The following is a 24668-nucleotide window of genomic DNA, read 5'->3' on the forward strand; positions in this document are numbered from 1 at the left end:
GCATTCGTATATCATGAGGCTAACACGATGATACATTTATGCCCAGAAAAATCGAGAAAATTTCGCAGAACGGAGCGGGAATCGAACCAAGCTACATTCAGCATGGTTTTGCTTTGTAGCCGGGCCTATTGTTATCTATGACCTATTGTTATCTCCGATGACGGTACCTAAATAATAGGTTTGCTTTGTATTGTTTTCAAGACTATGGCTTTTCGGTTTTAATCAATTTTGAGCCATTTTCGTCTTAATCAGCCATTTTCGTCTTCCCGGGTTTTTTTGTCTTTCGACCTTTTGTTCTTCGAACTTTTGTCAAAGATTCATGCAATTTTTAAACTTTCTGTGATTTTTTTTTAAATTTTTATTATGATGATTTTTTGTAATTTATTTCAAATTCAACACTAGATTTCCAGTTAATTCAAAATTATAAAGTTCCTGTTCGCGTGACTAACATCTAGGTTACTTCGAGCTGGCAGCCAAAGTACCGATACTACAAGTGTCAATCCGATGTTGGTGATGATACCAAACATGCACTACAACATGATGCATAAATTATGACCAATTGAAGCTTGTTATGGACATAGTTGGAAGAGTACCACGATGGCCGTCAATATGGCACCGGACCTTCCACGGGTCGTTACCACACCTCCCGGACTCCTCTCCCACCAACATTCGAACAGCATCGAACAAAAGTTTAATATTCAAATTACTAACCTGCTCACAGCATATTTATTCACTTCCCGTGATAATGAACATGTTTCTCTAAAGAGTCCTATCTATTTCGGCTCGAATTATATCATAAATCAGCAGTTTCGTGCCAATTTAATCGCCGTTCGCGATTTGGTGGGGTTATCACTGCACTTTACTCCTTCTCAAAGGGCATTGAAAAAATCAAGTTTTTACTCACTTCTCCGCACATGAGCAGCCCGAAATGTTGATAGAATGCAAATTAAACATCACTTTTTGAAATCAGTCACTCGTTTGAACCGAAAACTTAATATAAACTGCTATTTTTGCCCGAAAAAAACGATTAAAAACTGATCGCGGAGCGAATGTAAACACCGGCAGCGGCAGCAGCAAACTAATAATCAGGGTGGTTCAAAAAATGATTTTGCTCCGCCGCGCTCAGTCGATTATGATTCATAATTTGGATGTCATCCGATGGTTTGGGTTGGTTTGAATAGAGGCCGTGCACAGGTCGTTTCAGGTTTATATGGCGAGGTTGAATTTTACATTATTTTGATTGTGGCACTCCGTCATTGGGCGCTGGCGAGGGGGAAGCCATATGACTGGATGAAATATTCAAAAGCTTTAACTCCATAGACAATGGACATTGACTGGCCGTTCCAACGGTTGGGAGTCGATTTTAATCGAGGTTGCGAATCTTTAGCATGATAATTAGGCTTCTCAGAAGCCATCAGTTAAACGTGTAATTCAACAAAATAGCCAGAATTTGTCTGTGTTATCTATCGCACCAGATGTAGATACTTCATACAAAAAGTGTGACATGAGAGTGAGCCAAGGAGTGAGCGGGGTAAAAAATATTATTTTTTGCGTTACGTAACAGGGTTGTAAATATTCGGCAGCACTGGATGAAGGTGATGTTTTTTTATATCATTTTTTTATTTTCTTCCTGCTTTGAAATCAACCTCACATTCCCGGAGAGGCAAAAAAGTAAACAACAGAACTCACATCACCCACAGCGCCGCGAAGATGAAATTTACCACAGCAAAATGTACACATTCACCCAGCAAATTGAAAAAATTCACCACGCGTTTAAATGGGCCACTCACAGTCATACGGTAAGGCGCGAACTGAGCAGCATGTCAGAACGACTTGTGAGTGGCTGAATGCGAAATTGAATAGTCGGTGTTGGAAATGATTTTTCGGCTGCACCCAGGCGCACTCACCACGGCGGCGATGAAGGCGACAGCAGATTTTACTGAGATCCATGTTTTTCACTGCATTGACTGTGAAATATTTCTACCCTGTTACGTAATCAATGGATATTTCCCAAGGTGCGATTTTCATTCAGCTATGTGGGTTCTCTTTTCGCCAGCGTTTTGAGGAGAGGCACTGTAGTCAGTGTAATGAAAGGTTTATTTTCCCATACTAGCTTTCATATAAACTTGAACCGGCTTGTGCCCAATCAGTTTTTGTTCAAATTGGCTTTTGGAATACACTCGGAGCATGGTGGAACTGGTACGTTTTTTGAGCCACCCTACTAATATTCTTTGCTTTTTTTATAAATACTACACCAATACTACTACAGTATACGACAGTTTTTATTGTACCAATACTTTCAAAGCTTTGTTTTGGTACTCAACCCACTTTCACCTTAAAGCATATTTGGCAAAATAATTTAAATTACTACAGTGCCACTGGCGTTTTAATATTTATGATTCTACTATATTTTCCGATCACTATTCTGTAATACTTCGCTTCGGATCTTGTGATCAACATGTTTTGTTAAAGACGGTACATTATGTGACTGTTTCTTATCACAGTAGTCCAATTTTCATACTTGAGAACAAGCAAACCAAAACAACAAATTTGACTTTCAAGGAACTGACCAAACCCATTTTGCAAAACTGGGTTACTATGGCTTGAAATGATTAGAAAGGAGCCTGCCCAAGCAGCAGGTCTTAATCTACGACCGCTTCCAGGGTGGGCACCAAATGCATACTTTTGTCTCCCGGACCCCTGGGAGTATTAGTAGGGGAGCGTTTCGTATGTGGAGGTCTTAAAAAGTATACGGAAAGAAAAAAGACTTCCGTTGGTTTATTTTCGACAACAAGTGGGCGACGTAGCCGGATTGATTACCGTGGGAACGTTCCCGTCGAGGAAGGCGAACTGCGGTTGCTTGATGGATGAAGCGAGTTGGTAGGCCGCAATAGCTTGGCAGACTTCTACTACCAGGAGACGATGGGGCGCAGACGAAAGCAATGGTAGCAGCTGGGATGTTTTGTTCACGGAGCCGACGGGGCACCTGACCCAAGACGAAAGCGATGGTAGCAGCAAAGATAGCCACGTTAGGCGGCTGGCGGTAGCTTAAATGGCCTCTCCTACACGTAGTCGACGGGGCGCATGATCGAAAGCAACGGTAGCCGCAAAAAAGGGCGGCGTTTGGCATTAGACAGTATTTCGGCAGATTCTTTCTACATGGAGACTTCAGGACGTATTGGCCCAAGTCGAATGGGCGTCTGGGTCGAAGGCGAACTCGACAACAGCAGTGCAATTCTTTCGCTTGGCTTGTGGCATGCGATTAGGTTAACCGTTGCTTGACTCGGTGAAATACAGGGGTTAGGCAAAATGATTGAGATAGGCAAAATTTGGCCCAAATTCATATCCTTATAACTTTTTGAAAAATTGATGAAATTGGACAAAACCGGAAGCATTCGACGGCAAATTTAGTCAAGATTTAGGAACATGTGCGGTCACGAATACTGGCCACCGGACACCGGAGATGTTCCGGATTTTCGGAGGCCAAGTCAAAAACACATTTTTTCTTCCGCTCGTATTTTTGTGAGTTTTGAAGTTATATCGATAAACACTATTTTCCTAGAAACTAGATCTTATTGAAAATTGAATGCGGGCTGTTGCGCTAAGATCCGTTGAAAAATATCCGAGATATGGCCATTTCAGTGAACCTGGTTCCGGATACTATGGTCAATTATGTATATCCTTCCAATCACGTATATATTATCCGGTACCATATCAATATTGGTATCAAACTTCAAGATTTTTCATGGAGATGCGATCAGTTGCCCTGACCACTCTGTGGTAGGTTCCAGGTGCCCCGGGGGAAGTGGCCAATTTGAAAAACGTTCAGAACCCTATCAATATGGGTATCAAACTTCAAGATTTTTCATGGAGATGCTTCAGGAAGCATATTCAGGACGATCAGCTGCCCTGACCACTCTGTAGTAGGTTCCAGGTGCCCCGGGGGAAGCGGCCAATTTGAAAAACGTTCAGAGCCCTATCAATATGGGTATCAAACTTCAAGATTTTTCATGGACATGCTTTAGGAAGCATATTTAGGATGGTCAGTTGCTCTAACCACTCTGTAGTAGGTTCAAGATGCCCCGGGGGAAGTGGCCAATTTGAAAAACGTTCAGAACCCTATCAATATGGGTATCAAACTTCAAGATTTTTCATGGAGGTGCTTTAGGAAGCATATTCAGGATGGTCAGTTGCTCTGACCACTCTGTAGTAGGTTCCAGGTGCCCCGGGGGAAGTGGCCAATTTGAAAAACGTTCAGAGCCCTATCAATATGGGTATCAAACTTCAAGATTTTTCATGGAGGTTATGTTTTTTATGTGAGGTTTGGCACTTAAAACCATTATTTTTATTTAGCATTTTTAGGCAAACTTCACTATATTGAAATAAAAATAAGTCACGATTGCGTGAGTATGCGTGGAATGTTTTATGGAACTTATTCAGGAAACTCCAATCTTACCAACGCTGACAATTTTGTAGCTTGGACTGGTTTGGAACCTAATCAAAAGTTTTATTCTGTAAAACATATTATTGTAAACAGGTAGAAAAAAAACTAGCAATTAATATCATGATTATGGATCACCTGGAAAAGGTTTCAGATCGAATCATGCTTGAAAAAGTTTTAAATACCCCAATTCTTTTTCTTCTTCTTCTTCTTATTGGCATTACATCCCCACACTGGGACGGAGCCGCCTCGCAGCTTAGTGTTCATTAAGCACTTCCACAGTTATCAACTGCGAGGTTTCTAAGTCAAGCTACCATTTTTGCATTCGTATATCGTGAGGCTAACACGATGATACTTTTATGCCCAGGGAAGTCGAGACAATTCCCAGTCCAAAAATTGTCTAGACCGGCACCGGGAATCGAACCCAGCCACCCTCAGCATGGTCATTAGAGTGATTCAAATTTTTCACTTTTTTGTCCCCCATGCTTAAACGATTGCATTTGCCTTTTTATTAACCCACCTAAATTTTTAGCTAATTTGGATGTAAATTGAGTGAGCACGCGCGGCTTGAAGTTTGTATGAAAATTGCTATGAGAACAGTAACTTTCATGGAAAACCGTTCCCCAACGCTTCCCTTTAAGCTCTAACAACATATGAGTACATCGGCAACATAAGAAATTTTACAAGGAAAGAGGTAGTCTTTGTTGCGAAACGATTTGATGCTCGTAAGAAAAGTTATTAAGGAAATACTGAATCGTGGTTAATTCAATTTAACACGTAAAAGAATAACATCAATATCAATAATGAGCATTATTGTTTTCTTCATAACTTTGTTTCCAAACGAGAAATCGCTTCGCAACAACAACTGCCTTTTAGTAGTATTCTGTGTAGGCAATTTTTTGATTACATTTAAATAGTTCATGGGCCACCTCACAGAACGGTCTTCCACATAAGGGTCAGTTTTCACAGTAATTTCCATACAAACTTCAAATGACGTGTGCACAGTTAAATTACATCCAAAATTGCTAAAAATTTAGGAGGATTATTAAAATGGCAAATGCAATCGTTTAAGCATCGGGGGGCAAAAAAGTCAAAATTTGAATCACGCTAATGGTTATCCTTTGTAGCCGCGTCTTACCGCACGGCTAAGGAGGGCCCTACCCCAATTATTGATACATTCAAAATCGAGAAAAACATGATAAAACGTGAACATGTTTTAATGTACAATTACGATAAAACTAGCATTGAAATTATGGGAAGTTTTGACAGCCAGCATCGCTTACAAGTAAGCAATATTGCTTAAAAAATCCCAATCCCATTAGTATCACTATTTGAGAATTCAAAAACGAAAAATTATATGGAAATATTTTAAATGTTTGTTTTTGACTTTTGGCCAGGATTTGGGCTGAAATACTCCTCAGTGTGTCACGTGTGTTTGGGGGAACCTTAAAATTACTCAATGGTAATGGTGAACGCATGGTTGTTTATTTTTTCTTAATGGATTGAATCTAGGAACTTTTTTCAAATAGGCGTAACTGTATTTGACCTTGAATTTTGAAACGGCTAATACTCTCTCAATTCTGGATATTTAGTACAGCTAACGTTACTTTAAGATAGATTGGAATCTATTTTTCCTGTTGGTCACATTAGTTCACCGAAATAGTTTAAATGAAGAGCACAATCGCCGTTCCAATAATCAAGGTAAGAATCAATTAGGCCCATTTGAAAAAAGTTCCTAGGAATGACAATCTTACGGGTGAGGTGGAAGAATCGCAAACCGTTAAATTTGAGTGAATATGAAAGGATATTGTTCATTTGTTTCAATGGAGTTCAATAATGGATAAGGTACACCGGGGCAAGTTGAAATGCGGGGTAAGCTGAAACGGAAGCTGTAATTTGGATCGGAAATGACCCAATGCCCTGATTATTTTTTACAACAAACTACTCCCCTGAACGCACCTTCTGACTGCCATTCCCAGAAGATTGCAGCTACAAAAACGCAATCCCTGCCTATGTTTATTTTTCGCCCTTTGCAAAATTTTAACCAACTTTTTAACGTGCCAATAAAACAGGTCTCAAAATGATATTTGGAAGAGTGCTTTCATCAAATTTTCACGGTAGGTAATCATTCAACGTTGAACAAGCATAATGATTAAGAAAAATTGATGGGAGATCCGTTTTAATTTGTGTATTTCGGTCGTTTGAAATTGCTCCGCAATTCAAACCTTTAGGGGCAAATAGAAATGTGTGGTGCGGGGCAAGTTGAAACAACGATTCAAAACGTCTCCCTCGCAATTATTTTTTTTCTAAAATTCAACATGGTTTGTAAATACATTCAGAAAATATAAATTTATAAAAAGGTCCATGCTGAAAATAAATTTAATAAATTTCCGCCCATCCCGTCATGAATGCAACCATCCTACAATCTCGTCTAAAGAATAAAATGAAAAGGGGTCATGTTTAAACCGCATGGTCTAGTTTTGAGATTCTTAATCTACTTTTCTCGTAGTCAGCACTGGCTCTCAAAAAAATAAAACAAAGAGCATGTAAACATTTCGTTAACTCCACCTTTCACTTATTCAGCCCACTCATTCTCCAATCGAAGAGTTTATGAGAGATACACTGGTTAATTAATGTGAATTTATTAAAAAGCCACAACCGAATTTATCAAGCGCACAATTCAAGTGAACCAAATAATGAACCATCCTGAAAAGTAATCCGAGTGGTCACCAGTAGGAGGTAATCAATCTGATAAATTTCCAGCGTAGTGCGTTCTCTAGAATTTGGACCCTGAAAATTACTCTTGTGACTTTGTTGAATACTGCCCTTATTCGCAGAAGAGTCCCATGTCTTTTTTTTCGACTTGAGTAATTCATGATTAATTATTTTAGAGCGTCTTAGGGGAAATGCTACAAGGTTAAAAGACTATTATTCTTCCATTTACTTCCACTATTAACTTTTTTATGTATCAACAAGCAGATACGTATTTCGTTTCCTACTTGGAAACTTCTTCAGTGTCGATAACAAACACTGAAGAAGTTTCCAAGTAGGAAACGAAATACGTATCTGCTTGTTGATACATAAAAAAGTTAATAGTGGAAGTAAATGGAAGAATAATAGTCTTTTAACCTTGAGTAATTTGCTGTTGAATTTTTCAAACATGTTTGGCATGATAAAATACAAAAAAAATCTAAGAAATTGAAAAAAAATCAATCTTTCCACAAATTTCACATAATATTCTTTATTTGTATATATTGATATAAGACAATTGAATGGACTATATTTAAGTTTATTTTTTGAGTAGAAGAGTATCAATATCTAGAATGTGACTTTTATGCGAGTAAGTATCAAGATGAGGCAACACAATTTGGGATTTGGTTTTCAAATTTTTAGAACAAAGCCTACTATGTTATCAGTTTTTCTTAAACAGGAGACAGTTTTAAGCTTATTTCTAGAAAGAAAATCAAAATCGTCAAAAAATTGCATGGGACTCTTATGCGAATTTAGTCACCTTTACAACCTCGTGCATCTTGAGTCTCACTGAGTACATATATTGTGATTTTAATACGGAAAAAATAGCTTATGTCTGTAAGAAGCGCAGTGTTTCAACTTGCCCCGATACGCGGGGCAAGTTGAAACGATGCACATAAAAAAGTAATTTCAGTATGCTAAATATTTATAAAAAAGTTTGCTGAGGTTGCTTATTTTTCATGTATATTCTTTGGCCCGAACTAGCAAACACCGCAAACGGATTCAAAATTTATCAAAGAGCGATTTTTTCATAGCACTTCAAAGTTCAACTTTGAAAAAACCGTTCCAACTTGCCCCGGTGTACCTTAACTAATTTTGATTGTTATTTTATGAGTGATTTTATGATTAAGGCTATTTTGCACCGGGGTGCGTTATGCACTGTTCTTCCTTACAAGCTGATAACTCAGTCGTTTTTTTTGTTAAATATCTTGGCTGTGCATATGCATAGCACATATTTCGAAATGGACAAATTGATATGAAATTTGCCAAAAAGAATCCACGTGTCTTGGAGGGACTCGAACCCTCAACCTCATACTCTCTAGATAGGCGTTTGCAAATTGAATAAAAGAGCTAACCGCGGTGGAGGTTGGTGCACAAAAAAGGTTCAAACTAACATTACGTCAATAAAATAAAATCCATCATCATCATCGAGGCGAAAGTTATAGTTTATATGTGCCCCAATAAATAGAAAATAAAAATGTGGTCATGCTAAATCATCCGTAGTAAAAACTTCGTCAAAATATACGTGTCTATCAACTAAAAAAAAGATCAGGTAGGGAGGCGCTCAAAAAGTTTACTCGCAAGGATGACATCTAGAATAATCGAATGGCTGACGTTGGCATCAGTTTCAGTCAAATGAAATTTTCGCTAGCTTCTGAGTTGGGCTTTGTTGCTGTTTGTGATTGGAAAGGCGCATTATTGAAAACAAATTGGTTTATTTCAGAACCATCATTGTACACAAGAGAAAGTTGAGTCGAGATATTTGTTTTTCGATGAGAATCATAATCGCTTGGCAGCGGCAATAATTTTCGTACAGAAAATTCGCGAACCCGGAACGGCCACAGACATGTGTACGGGTGCTGATGGTAATTCTCAGAAGAGCCTCGTAAGCAGTCAAACCAGAACCGAGTGCCGATAATTTATTGCACTTTAGATGCACTGCGGCCCCACATGTTCCGACTTTGGCTTCAGCCGCGATTCCTTGTCATGTTCTGAGTAAGAAGAGCGGCTAAAGTGCTTTCTTTTATTGCAAATTTTCTTGTGTTTTATTGTTCACTCTAACACTCTTGTTGATTTTTTCGTGGTCGAACCGATGCTACCAATGCGGACTCGTGGTTTGCACAAAAATTTGCCCTGGCTGGCAGAAATGCAATAAAGGTAATTGCTCTCCAAAGGCATACAAATTGAAAAACTAATTTCCGGTCAAACTAATGGCCACAACTTTGTCGTTGAGGTTGTGGCGTCGGTTTCTGCCCTGAGGCTTTTAGAATAATAAACACAAACGACGTTCAAATGGGCTGATAAAAATCGCGTGGAATATGAATGCTTCTTGAAATGAATCGCATGCCGATAAAATTATTATATAATGGATGCTTGTTCATGCACTAGATTTATAATTTCAAGAAGAAACATTTGATCAATTTGTGCTTTTTCAATAACTATTTGAAAATAAATTAACACTCATTTTCTAATTCTAATGAGCACCTACCTAATTGAAAAGTCCTTCCTGCTGTGCATCTTCCGAACAAGCAATCTAACAGCCAATGATAATGATGATTTTACATTTATTTCAAAAGATTTCCCTAGTGCGAATTGAAGATATGAAAACTCAAAAACAGTTCCAGTGAAAGAACACTTTGATTTCATTCTGTTTTATCTACTATAGAAAGAATTGGATGGAAGATTGAACATAGGAAACTTTCAATTTTAAATCAAATAAACTTTCCACATGCAATGATTTTTACAAGAATATGTAAAGTATTCACATTACCAAGTCAAGTTAAAGATATTTGATGAATTTCAGCGTTTGCATTCTTATTTTACATCTTATACGGCTTTCTCATTAACGAAAATTTTGAACATAATTGTAGACAAATTTGAGAACCATACTTTTTTAATTTCTGGAGAACTGGCACGCCAGAATCCACGTGTGCGGTTAAAACAGCAGTGTTGCTCAGAGCGCCAGAAGCGAACGGAATTACCAACCAAGCGAGGATACGAACAAACAAACAATTGCGAAATGTGGTGGCACTTTGGTCACCGACTATCCTGCTAAGCGCCCAGTCCTAATCCTTTGTCCTACCTAACAGACTCTGTCAGAAGCTCGACGCTCTCAGAAGTCAGAACGTATTTCTCAAACTGACGCTTTATTACTGCGGTTTTGTGGGGAACAATGGTGTTGAAGGCAAACAAACCACGATTTAACTTTTATGTTCACGGTTGAATGGACTTTGTTGGCCCTTCAGATTGGTGTATGGCTTCATCATGAACTTTTTTTTGCATTCATGTCAAATTCACGAAACATTATGTGAGAATTTGAATGATTTACGTACACATGTCCCACTATATTAATTTCGTAAAAGATTTTCTTAGGATTTCAACCGTCCGTACCTCAATGTTAGTTTTTTTTCATAGAAATTATTTGGCGCGTAAGAATGTCAGTCTTTAACTTCCCACAATCCCTTACCCCTAGCAAAACATGCTTGACATAGACGAGTAGCTTTGCCTTATGTAGTACCAAAATTAGTCGTATTTGAGTTGCTGCAACCAAATAAGTATGAGTTGTGCTACTCGGGAAATAATTAGTGTAGTGTACTGGCGGAGACAGAGGTGGGGCACCACACGATGCAATCACACCATTGTTCTCGAAGGCTATTGTTCTTGCGCTAAGTGGTGCCCCATCAAATAACAATAGCTGGCTCCTCCAGTGGTGTAGTGCATTGCCACATTTAGTATGGTCTTGCTTTGGAGTTGCGTTCGGAGGTGTTCATAAAAGCGATGGCCCAATCTAACCCCCAGGCCCATTGTCACCCTCGTTGACGGTTTTTCCTAAGTCGTGCATCCTTGATTCTAGATTGGCAACATCATTGATGTAAGATGCACTTTGGCAGTGATTATTTGAGAACAACGGTGCATAAAATTTGTATAATGTTTGGCAATACTTGATATACCCAGATGAGTTACGTTAGCTCCATAAATGTTTAATTAAAAAATTCTATCTACTTGCTCAAGACCGAACGTTTTGTTCGGCATGGTGAAATTCTGTATTTGACGTCTAGACTAGCTAAGGTCTACACAACAGAAGTACCTAAAAGCTGAAAAGTATTTGAGGCTTTTTTAGTCCATACAAATACTGTGATTCGGATGATGCAACCACAATCATGCAGTTTGACGAACATTTAGGGGAAAAGCTGGTAAAATGAACAGTTGGCTATATTGAGATTGAAACACTAATTAGGCGTATGTTAACATGCACAAGTTTTCTTCTAAATAACATAAGGTACCTGAGCTAATATTTTGGTTTTGAGACCGAGCGAATAGCTATTACTATCCAAAATATCAAACGAAGTCGAGAAAATTGGATCTGATGTAATTTTCAACCATTTTTCCGCAAGCTTTAATTCTTAATAAATTCATCATAAAATTGGTTCAAACTACAGCGGCAAATAGGACAACCTTCACAAAGATGCTGCAGGGGTGAATAGTAAAATTATTGGTTCGCATCGTTATAGGTAAAATGCAGGTAAAATGAACACTTCTATCAAACTTAAACAAATTTATGATAAAAGTTGTGCAATTGTGAAGCGGAAGTTCAAGAAATAAACCATATCAAATAATCAAGATAAAACTTTGAATATCTAAATTTAATTTCAAAATAACTGATATTCCAAAACTTTTTTTCTTCTTTTTATTATTTTGATAATTAAGAGCTTTTCAAAAGATATACCAGATTTTTCAAAACGCACTCGTTATCTTAATTGATTATATTCATGGTGCAGGAGTTGAAAAAATGAAAATTAAATGTTACAAAAGGGTTTTAGAATCGATGTTCATTTTACCAAAGAAGAGTTAGAACATTTAGTTGATAAAACGGTATAATATTTGACTATAAAAATTGGTGGATGTTTGATTAATAAACGAGAGGTGGAGTCAATGTTGGTCAAACTGCTTGACCGTGTGTACGCTCCATAAAATTAAAAAGAATACATTCATAATAGTAACTGTTGAAGCACAAGCACAACCAGGGAAAGACGAATCAGTTTATTTACAGAAGATAAACAAATTTTGCTGTTGGACATCATCGTCATCCGACCATAAATCGCGTCATTAAGTAAGCCATTCGAAAATCGGCTTTTTGTACGTGAACTGTGGAATGCACAGCAGATAGTTTGGAAAAGGAGATAGTGAAGTAAACGAGTTCACCAGTTGTCTCCAAATAATTCAGATTTCTCATTCGTTGGTCACAAGTACGAACGAATTGTGCACTATTCGCGACTACGAAGGTAAACTCTTCACGCACAGTCTGACAGTTCCTTATGGGATTTTACTGTGGAGGAACAAGAAGGGGTGATTAACGGCCATGTTTCACGCACAGTCTGACAGATATCAATGAGTTTGTGCCATGAGAGTGAGTAGAGGCATTATCTTCGTATTCGCGAATTCCGATACGTAATGGACTCTTGTTGCATTCGGATGTCAATACCAGTACTCGCAAGTTCAATCCAACACAGATCGAAAAATCCCATGAAATTTACGCAAAAAGTCATGGAACGTCATTACTAGCGTAAATCCACACGGGATATAGCCTAAATGTATACAATATTTGACGTGAATCGTCTATATTTCATGCAAGTTGTAAGCAATCTTATTAGTCAGATGACTATTTCAGCGAAGAATAGCGTAAATTTTCGCATGGCAAGTTTTACGCGCTATTTACTTTTCATTATTGTTTTCTGTGATGTAGAAGGGTGGTGTGAAACTATTTGTATACAAAGAAGAACTAGGAAAATGCTTATAATATTTTATAATAAGATTTTTATAGAAGTTTTCTGTTTATTGCCTTTTGTGCCTCTTAGTGTAGAGTTTTTGAAATTTTGACGTTTTTGCTATGCTTAAACGATTATATTTACCATTTTAAAAGCCCTCATTTTTTTAGATAGTTGTAATTTGAATACATCAATTTAAATGTTTTCTTACACATGTCAGAAATTCTGAATGTTTTACCTACAAAGACGATCTATTACATTTTTATATAATAAATGAGCTCAATAGGCAAAATTACTTTAATTGTATTACCACTTCAAATGCAATTTTGAAAAGCAGGCATGTAACCCTCTGCGAAAGCAATACATAATAAAATGCATTCCATTGTCATCTCAACAAATCTTGTTAGACATGCTGGAATCTCCACATTCGTGAGTTTTCAAAAGTGATTGTGTGGTGAGGTAAGTAAGTTATGAGGAAATTTCATCCGAATACACTATTTGGAAATAAAATATTGACAGATTCTCTGAATGTGATACAATGCGCGGCGTTTGTAATGTTCCCAAATGGGTACTTGCACAAAACTTTACGCGGCGAATGACTGTCGAAAGGTACGGCCGCGCCAAACGATACACAGCAATGCTATTCTCCCATAAGAATTAAATAAACGGGGTGCAGAAAACGCGGCGGTACCTTTCCTGGAGGGTTCGCCGCGTGTAGTTTTGACAAAATCAGACAATAATGACTGGTATGTTAGATTATAACAGACATTATTTTATTCCAAAATAGTTAAAATGAACAACGATGGGCAATAATCCTACACACTCAGTTTTTATTTCTGAAGCTCGGAAAAAATCCGCACAGCCGTGCGCCAGCAGAATAAATAACTGATATTCCGGCAAAAATAGCGTTTGTTAGCTGTTTTCGGCAAATTATTTGCTGATTATCAGCAATTTTGACAGAAATCTCGGCAAAAAACATGTTTACTGGGGCACGGCTGTGCGATTCTCGGTAAAAGTTCAACATTTTGCTGAGATCCCGGTAAAAAAAATAAGTGTGTACGCCTTTACTCGTAAGGTTATACTGGAGACCCTAGATCTCCGCCCTATGAAGAATAATTTTTTGTTTGTCCAATACTGGATGCCGAATTTTGCTAATGTATTTATATACGCTGGAATTGATGAATGTTTTTTTTTTAATATGAGCAGTAACGTACTTTTATTGCCGAAACGCACTCTGTTATCCTGAAAGCACCATGAACTAACTGCACAATAGGGTCTTATTATGTACACCTTTTCTTATATTTTGCAACGTCAAATATTGATGGTAAACCCAATATCATTTTTTACACGGTTGGTATTCATTAATTTCTCGATTAACCTGATCTTTCACAGCTTTTCCTGAATTTTCTTTGATATTTTGTGATTTTTTTCGTGCACCCGTGTAAAAAAAAAGAGCTGGGTGTAGTTCCGAATAGCCTCCATGCGTAAGAAAATAACATTGTCATGCAGTTGCAGAGGATTATAATTTCGGGATTATTGCAAAGTATTAGGGTAAGATGGTATAATAATCCCCCCTCTAAGGCAACACCAAAGACTTTTTTCTTCCAAACGCAATTTATGCAAACTTTGTGTTCTTTGGTAGTCCACAATGTCGCAAATTTGAGTAGTCATATTAAAATATTACTGAGAACACGTAATAAAGCTTTTTTGAAAAGTCGTGGAAAAATGGATATCTTAAAGTGCCTGGGCAATACGACCCACCGTAACCAAAGACGTTTCATAGCCCTTCATTAGTGTTTTATCTATCCCATAATAAAAAGGTTATAAATGGATTAAATTTCAATATTTTCCATATCATTTGGAAGCAACTGCTGCAGGCTCACTGCGCTTGTGTGCAGTTGGTAAGGGCATATCGTCCTGCATACACTGGGGCCATTTGACCAGTGAAACATATTTTCGAAACTCGTAACATTTTTGAAGATGGAAGCAATTTTACACCATATTAACCCCTTAGAAAAGTTATTTTGTTGCCCAACTGCGTGTTCCAGTGCAAGTTTTGCAGACAGTATGCTAGCGTCGCTCCAGAAGAGCAATCAAACATTGAAAGTTAGATCAAAACTGTAATTTTTTGTCACTATTTTCTTTATTTAATACAAACATACTTCCACCCTAGTTAGTTATAGTTTTCTAGAAATCAAAGGGGGCATTTTGGCCAGGTGGGGCGCATTACACCGCCTTACCCTATAAGGTTTTGTAAAAATGCACAGAACTACGAGCAGTCACGGTACTTAATGCGAGATAGTGGCGTCGGCGACATGAACACAAACAATGGTTGCGCGCATGTGTCACGAATGAACGATTGCCGGCTGACGAATGCAATATCCAGTTGCATGCAACTCGTGTAGTAACAAGTCGGTCAGCAGAGCGAAGATTGTCCGTTTGGAATGAGCTAATGCAGGATGCACATACTTTGTTGGAGTACTTTTTATGGAACCTAATGCCTATGCTGTTTTAAAAACGATGCACAGAGGAGGATATTTGTGTGAAGTGATGCGATGAAGCATGCTGGAATATCAGCGAAACTATGCAAACCGGATCAAGTGGTAGAGGCCACTGTAGCGTAAAGGGGCTGGTTTAGTGACTGTGGCATATAAACGTGGTATGCGATAGCTCTGGTCTCCCTTATATAAGTAGGGGGCTGGAGATAATATGAAAATCAAGCTTGAAAGGTCCATTATAAAACAGTGCGAGTGAAATACAGAGCGTTTGTGGGTAAAGCTGAGATATTAAAAAATTAAGCTTTAAACATAGTCAATTTCTGATTATTTTTATGCATGTATCTATATGAAGCGTGTCTCTTGGAGTAAAAATGAAAAGTTATTGTTATTTTGAAAACTAATAAAAGTTTCACTCTATTTTCTATGCACGCCATTGTATGATCGGACCGAAAATTGAACTCGCCATCTCCGGATTGGCAATCCTACATATTTTCCCGCAAGGCTAACTAGAGACCTTATATACAATTTTGCAAGCTATTAATACAAGAAATGTAAGCTTTTTATACAGATACTGTATTAAAATAATACAAAGTTGTTAGATTTTGATACAATGGTTCTATTAAAATCTTCCGAAATTATATATACCAAAATTTCATAAAGTTTCTGTAAGCTTCTTATGCAGAACTGCTTTGAAATCTACCATATGCTGGTTGAGCGTAATACTCACGACACAAACAAAGCCTGAACAAATTGAAATCAAACTATTGCATATCAAAAAAGAATAGATTAGTTTGAAAAGTTCCCTTATGGAATTGTTGTGAAATAAAGAACGGTTCTTTGCGAAAATGATACCGAGACACACAACACTCAAATGACATCGAGATACATCACATGAAAAGAACATTCAACGACATTAAATTTCCATTGGTTTTCACACCTTTTATTACCATTGCACACCTAACGGTCGCTTGTTTGCAAATTTCCAACAAAAACGATCATCGTCTACACTTTATGTTGAACACAACCGTAATGGAAATACCTACATCGAATGACTTCTATCTATCTGTCATTTGTATTTTTCTACCAACTCGGTTTTTCACTTTTCAAACGTCTTGCTACTTTTAATCGAAAAACACTCCCACCCCTCACTTTATACTGAAAAAGTAGCTCTGCTTTGTGCCATTAACTGGGGGAAATTAATTCGCAGCACGTAGATACAATTTGTTTCTCAGTTCGCTTTTTGCCCAGAGCTGTACAGTACAGCCAAACTGATGACAGTTAGTGACCATTGAATCGTCGAGATAGAACCGAACCACAGAGACGATGGCAGTTTCAATGAATTGCAAATTTGGCTGATGGCATTTTAATGTGTTCGGTCATTTGTAAGATCTTTAAACAGTTTTCTTAACGGAACAATTAGCGGGGTGTCTACATGCTTCTGTTGTAGACTGGTGATATACAATTAATAGCTCCCAGCTAAATGAAAACATGTTACAATAATTTTTAGTGCGGTATGTAACTGTACCACATAAGTGGCCCGACAAGATGATGTAGACATGAATTCCAGCAATCTACGATGCCGATGTTAATAAACCCACGATGGATGACGGCTTGCGCATTGAATGTATTTCTCCCAGGACCTTCCAAGTTTCATATTCCATGACCAAGTTGCTATCGCCCGCATTAATGAAAACGGAAACGTTTGTCGGCAGGAATTTTGAGACACTGTTTATGGCAATCAAGAAAAAGATAACAGCCAGAACTAAAATGCGTTCCGCGGTGCGGTGTTTGGACATGCCTTTTCTGCACACGCAAAAAAAAGCGTTCATGAATTCGTGAACTAATGAGTTCACGGTGTATTTTTTCGTGAACAACAGTCACGGATTCAGGAATACAGTCACGTTTTCTGGAACGTTCTGGAAAACGTGACTGGTGTTCCCGAATCCATGAATTAAATCACGGTGTATTTTTGCTAGTTCACGAATTCGGGAACGCTTTTTTTTGCGTGCATACTATAGAGATATCCGCCTTCTTGAAGCTAATCCTTATTTGACTTATGTGACTAGTAATATCTGAGGCCTACCACAAGTACACCAGATTCTGTTTTCAGTATCTCGAGTGGGTATCATACTTCATTGTGGCATTGTTTAGATATTCAAGTGACATTGACAGCCATATCTGAATGTTGTATGGATTTGTTATTCAATATATCTTAAAAATCTAAAGTTGGTTATTATTTGTATGGTAAAATATCTGAATTAAATACTCTTTTGGTATTTGTACCGTGCAGAATTAAATTTCGGACACACTCAAACTTCGGACGCTTCAATTCGTATGGGAGATTTTCTGACATATTTCATCGAAATGTTTCGTCAAGCTGGGTAGGAAGGACTAATTGTTTTAGCTTGTTTTAGTATGGTTATAATCTAATAAGACATGTTAAAACAATGCAACGAAATAATTAAAAGACAGTCTGTGCTGTGCAGTGAGAATTGTTTTCAATTATTCTTCCCGGTACTGTGTAATCAGGTGTCGAAAGTTTGAATCTTTGTGTCCGAAATATGAATCCAACCCCGCCGCACATAGGGGTATTTTCGCAATCTAGCCGGAATAAATTATTTCATCTCTCAAACTGCTATATTTCACCTTATTTTATGATACTGTGATGATAATTTAGCTGAAATATCAGTTTTCTTAATTTTCACTTTTTGACCCATGTGCTTTACCCTTTAAAACCTTGAAAAACATTGGTAATTTCCATTAATTCGTTCTCGTCATCGTTTCTACCGAAATCAGCTTAACTCTATGTGTTTGCAAGGGGAAACATAAAACTAGAAGATGTCATGGAAATTGCTCTATGACACTTCTTCTTTTCGTAGGAATGTTGAATGTAGGATATAGGTCATAAATGCCTTAAATACAGTACCAAACTAAATACATCCGCTTTCAAAATGGCGCAAATTTGCGCAAGATTTTTCTTCGGGAACCTAAAATATAGACATAAATGCGTTCTCTCTATACTGAAATATTACCGAATATTATCGAATAAGTGTTTTATGCTTATTGAAAATATGAGTAACATTAACTAGTTTTAGCTCGAAATTGGACTTCGAATTACTCTTTTGTATTTCTGTTCAGAATTATTTATTCTTGTCAAAAACATATTTACATGATACTTTTTTGTCTACTTTTTCATGGTATGTACTGATCTGTAGATTACTGTGAAAAATTTTTGACCACAATAGAACAAACCGAACGTAATCAAATTCAAAATCAAAACCAATAATTTCCTCAATGAAAAACCTCTAACTTTCTAGAAGTGTAGTGGTAAAACTTTAAATCTAAATAGAAAACCTAGTACCAGGAGTGGCTCGTCTACTATTCAGAGAAGTTTCTGACATATTTGGACTGCTCTAGGACAATTTTGAAAATTTAACTTTATTCCGGCTAGAATAGTGAAATACCTTTATGTGCGCCGGTGTCCGAGGTTTGAATCAAACAGAAGCCGGACATTTTCATAAATTGCAAACATTCTTCGCAATATCTTGCACATATTAAATACGTAGTCCAAAAATGAATACTTTACTTGATGATTGCAATGGTGATTTAAACAGTGTGATTAAAAATGTGAGTAAACAGGATGATTATATATCAGAAAGTGCTTAAGCGTCCGAAGTTTGAGTTTGCACGGTAGGGTATGTTTGAGATATTGTTTTAGGTATTTTTCTTCGTATGTTAGGCTCTTCAATATTTCACTAAGGTAATGAATGGGCTTAGGTTTTGAATACCTCAGCAAAGTATTTATAAGCTATTCTCTCCTGCTCGAGATTTTCAAGAATCTTATTAGATGTGTGTATGCAGTGCAGAACAATTTAGTTTAAAAATAAATTTTAAAACGAAACTTGAAAGCGCACGCTTCCTCCAATTGAAAATACTCATCCTGTTAGTCCATTTTGAGTATATGTACAGCTCTTTTCTAAGATAAACCCCTCTACTGTTACTGTCTTGCTGTTACCATTTTCTCTGAATATATTTTCCATGTTGTTCTTTTTCGACAAAAAGTCAAAAAGCTTTGCATTTGCATAACAACTCTTGCAGATTAAAACACACAAACTGGTATGTAGATGGGCGACAAAAGCGACTTTTTCCTGCCAGTTAGCAGCAGGAAAAGTTCTTCCGGCAAAGGTTTTCATGCAAATTTGTTTATGTCGCTCCTGCTACCCCGGAATGCAAGTGAAAGTGAAGACGACAAACAAAACAGTCACGTGATCAGTTCTGTTCTCTCGAAGACAGACGAGCGGATAAAAGACTAATTTTCTCATTTTTCAGTCTTTGTGTACTTTATCTAGAACTTTATCATTGAGCCTAGTCGCTATTCATATCGTTTGGATTCAAATTCCGATCAGACTTACACTCAGAATGCTCAGTTTCGTATGCCTTATTCAATTGAAGAATTGAAGATCAATTGGGTGGTTCACCTCTTAACCTTAATTGTTGATATTTTAAATTTTAAAAATCAAATGGGGTTCATAATAAGTGTTCAGTTTGAGACCATGAAATGTACCTAATAATCCCCAGTAACATTTTGGTTTCATGGAAGCCATGAAGAGCAAATTATGGTTTTGTAGATATAAAACCAAAAATGTTGCTTGGGAATGAAAACGGTAATGTAAAGGGAAAACGACGTGTAGTTTAATTTTACTTGGCAAAGACTTTGTGGAGCAAACTTTCCAGTCTAAAAAAATTTCATGACGGTTTAGTGCAGTTCAATTTTACTCGGCAAAGACTGTGTGGACCAAACTTTCCAGTATAAGAAATTTTCATGTCGAAAATTGTCTCTTCTTCCTTAAACATAAAAATAATCCATATGAAAAGCGATTGCAAAAGTGGGGGTGGACATAGTCTGACTACTGTACTTGCTACTTTATATGGCAGATGTTCCACTTTCAAGAGCAAAATGTTCATCTGCGTTCTGTTTCTAATTGTATCGATCGGGCATATATTAGTTATCGACAAAAGCCAATATATTGCATTCTTTCTTCGCCGACCACGCGTATCGGGTGATGAGAGCACCATATCAGTCAACACCGTTGGGTTCCGGCGCAATTTATTTATTTCTGCTAACTTCCAAACATCATTCGGACCCGATACAATCGTCGTCGGATGTATACTTTTTAATGGGAAAACTTGTTTTGGCATTTTCACAGACGAGCTTGTTGAAATGTTGCTCGGTCGTGATAGAGATTGGTTCCTTTTATAGCCTTGGGCCCGGAACAGCGATTATGGGTTTTGTATATTTGAATAGGATATACGATGCTACAAGGAAAGGTCGGACAAATCAGAAAAGAGTTGAAATTTAGAATATTATTATAGGTATGTAGCTGTGAAATTGGATTTTCAAACATGTATAAAGAATAGTCAAACAGTTGTGATTGTGAAATCTTCAGACAAACCTCTAAAATTATAGTTCAATTAAATAATTCACTATAGATTTTATTATTGATTCTATTCAATACGACATTTCATTCATTTACTGCTTAACATATAAACCATACAAGCTATGCTCTGAATAGATATTAACACAGCTTTTCAACTAAGAATCAAAGAGCAGCATCATTTGGATGAATTACCTATGTGTGATTTAATTTTTCAACCGCCTGTCTGCGTATTTATTGGATGTGAAGAAATTGAATTACCTCTCATTCAAAACCGCTCCATTCAGTGACATGCCCACCATTTGGAGGCGCCCATTAGGAAGATTATATTTTGGCAGAAATCAAATGAGGAGTGGAAATAAGGTGTCAATTTAAAAATTTATCGTTTTTATCGTTTTCATCCCATTTTAGAAAATTCATGTTTACTGAAATGCTATTGTCGAAAAATACACAATCCAACATAATGAGCACTGTATACCGATATTTCTAGTTGGTGAATATTAAATTCTGTGCAGGTCTCATGTTGAATCTGGTTGAATAATTGCCGCTAATGGTTTTATGAATAAATTAACACCCCGTCGCAATCGGAACAAAGCCTGTATCGTTTTGTTTGTTGATAGTATAATTGGTTCTAAAATAAAATTTCACACCCTACCAATTGCTGACAAAGTGCATTGCGGTGTTAATAAGTTGATTGAATGACGCGTTGTGTATTTTTGAAGAATCGCCCACAATAACGTCAAAATCTGCCGCGTATATTCGATGGGTTAAAGCTCTGACAATGCAGTCTTTACAGTTGAAGGCAAGACAAAAAACAAGAACATAATCAATATTGTTCGCATATATACACCCTCTCTTCAGTGTCTTTTTCACAACAATAAAATGTTATATGTTTGCAGATATATGGAACTCATTTAGGCGAACAGAGATAAACGTAATTCAGAAATTTCTTTTCTTGGAATCACTGCAGCGTGTTGTTTAATTGCAGATTTATTGCTACAGTTATTATTGTTTGTTGACAATATTTTTCATTCTACTTAAACAAGCTACCCGTTTGCAAAATGAAATAAAAAATCAATTTACATTGACCAATGATTCAAAAAATATATCTGAAATACTTCAAAATATCTTTCATTTGAAAAACATGTGTTTCAATTGCCAGTAGATCATTTTCTCAATGATTTTATAAAATACATTGGGATTGCTTTAGAGGCAAATTTTTATACGCGGTTTTTGGAATTAAAGTGGTTCCACATACGTGGTTTTTTTTAAAGCAGGATGAATGCCTAAGTCCACGGAAACGATTTTCGTTGAAGCTATTTTTACGTAGTATTTAGGATTTATGTAAAAACGGACTACAGCGTAAAAATGTTGGTTTCATTTCATTTATTTAGTTTACATATAAACAGATAACACTGAATCAACAATTTGACGCCACAATACACGGTTCGAGGCCGGATCTCTCCATCCTCGGATACGCCCCACGCTCGCCAAGTCGTTTTGCACCTGGTCTGCACCATCTCGCTTGCTGCGCTCCACGCCGTCTCGTACCTGCCGAATCGGAAGCGAACACCATCTTTGCAGGGTTGCTGTCCGGCATTCTTGCAACATGTCCTGCCCATCGTACCCTTCCGGCTTTAGCTACCTTCTGGATACTGGGTTCGCCGTAGAGTTGGGCGAGCTCATGGTTCATTCTTCGCGGCCACACACCGTCTTCTTGCACACCGCCAAAGATGGTCCTAAGCACCCGTCTCTCGAATACTCCGAGTGCTTGCAAGTCCTCCTCGAGCATTGTCCATGTTTCATGTCCGTAGAGGACAACCGGTCTTATAAGCGTCTTGTACATGACACATTTGGTGCGGTGGCGAATCTTTTTCGACCGCAGTTTCTTCTGGAGCCCGTAGTAGGCCCGACTTCCACAGATGATGCGCCTTCGTATTTCACGACTAACGTTGTTGTCAGCCGTTAGCAAGGATCCGAGGTAGACGAATTCCTCGACCACCTCGAACGTATCCCCGTCTATCGTAACACTGCTTCCCAGGCGGGCCCTGTCGCGCTCGGTTCCGCCCACAAGCATGTACTTTGTCTTTGACGCATTCACCACCAGTCCAACTTTTGTTGCTTCACGTTTCAGGCGGGTGTACAGTTCTGCCACCTTTGCAAATGTTCGGCCAACAATGTCCATGTCATCCGCGAAGCAAATAAATTGACTGGATCTGTTGAAAATCGTACCCCGACTGTTACACCCGGCTCTCCGCATGACACCTTCTAGCGCAATGTTGAACAACAGGCACGAAAGTCCATCGACTTGTCTTAGTCCCCGGCGCGATTCGAACGAACTGGAGTGTTCGCCCGAAATCTTCACACAGTTTTGCACACCATCCACCGTTGCTTTGATCAGTCTGGTAAGCTTCCCAGGGAAGCTGTTCTCGTCCATAATTTTCCATAGCTCTACGCGGTCTATACTGTCGTATGCCGCCTTGAAATCAACGAACAGATGGTGCGTTGGGACCTGGTATTCACGGCATTTTTGAAGGATTTGCCGTACAGTAAAGATCTGGTCCGTTGTCGAGCGGCCGTCAACGAAGCCGGCTTGATAACTTCCCACGAACTCGTTCACTAATGGTGACAGACGACGGAAGATGATCTGGGATATCACTTTGTAGGCGGCATTAAGGATGGTGATCGCTCGAAAGTTCTCACACTCCAGTTTGTCGCCTTTCTTGTAGATGGGGCATATAATCCCTTCCTTCCACTCCTCCGGTAGCTGTTCGGTTTCTCAGATTCTGACTAACAGTTTGTGCAGGCAAGTGGCCAGCTTTTCCGGGGCCATCTTGATGACCTCAGCTCCGATACCATCCTTACCAGCTGCTTTATTGGTCTTTAGCTGTTGAATGGTATCCTTAACTTCCCTCAAGGTGGGGGCTGGTTGGCTTCCATCGTCCCACAGTGGTTCCCCCATAGGTCATAAATCCAAAAACATGACTTCATCGAAATTCAACAAGTTATCCCTTAACTGCTACTTTATGGTATACTATATAAGATGAAATCTCCATTTTTATAGAATTTGAGCCAATCTGCTTCGAATTGAGAATAATCCAGTTAAATAAACTATGCGTGAAAATGTTGGCATACCTCAGGAAACTTATGGTTTACCTTTGAATTTCCTCTTGAAATATCCTCTGAGTAAATATTTAAACTCTAATATGTCATCTACATGCTATTTCAGCTGGGACCGTCCGCAACCAAGCAAATGGTAAACGAAAAACTCTACTGTGTTTGATGAACGGATTCACAATTTTCTTCTGAATTTCGTTATTATCATCCACCAATGAAATATGTTTCCCCTTCAGATTCCCTCCAGGAACATTCCCTGAGTAAATATTTACAATATTATCTATCATCTATAGGCTATTTCAGCTGCAACCGTTTGCGACCAAGCAAATGGTAAACAAATAACTTTACTATGTTTCTTCGACGGAAACACAATTTTCTTCTAAATTTTGTTATCTTTATCCTCCAAGAAAGTATGTTTCCCCTTCAAATCCCCTCCAGAAACATCCTGTGAGTAAATATTTACATCCTTATCTGTCGTCTGAATGATATTTCAGCTACGACCATCTGCGACCAAGCAAATGGTAAGCAAATAACTTTACTATGTTTCTTCGACGGAAACACAATTTTCTTCTAAATTTTGTTATCTTCATCCCCCAAGAACGTATGTTTCCCCTTCAAATCCCCTCCAGAAACATCCTCTAAGTAAATATTTACACTCTAA

This window comes from Armigeres subalbatus, chromosome 2 (assembly GCF_024139115.2).
Source record: "Armigeres subalbatus isolate Guangzhou_Male chromosome 2, GZ_Asu_2, whole genome shotgun sequence".
Lineage (NCBI taxonomy): Eukaryota > Metazoa > Arthropoda > Insecta > Diptera > Culicidae > Armigeres > Armigeres subalbatus.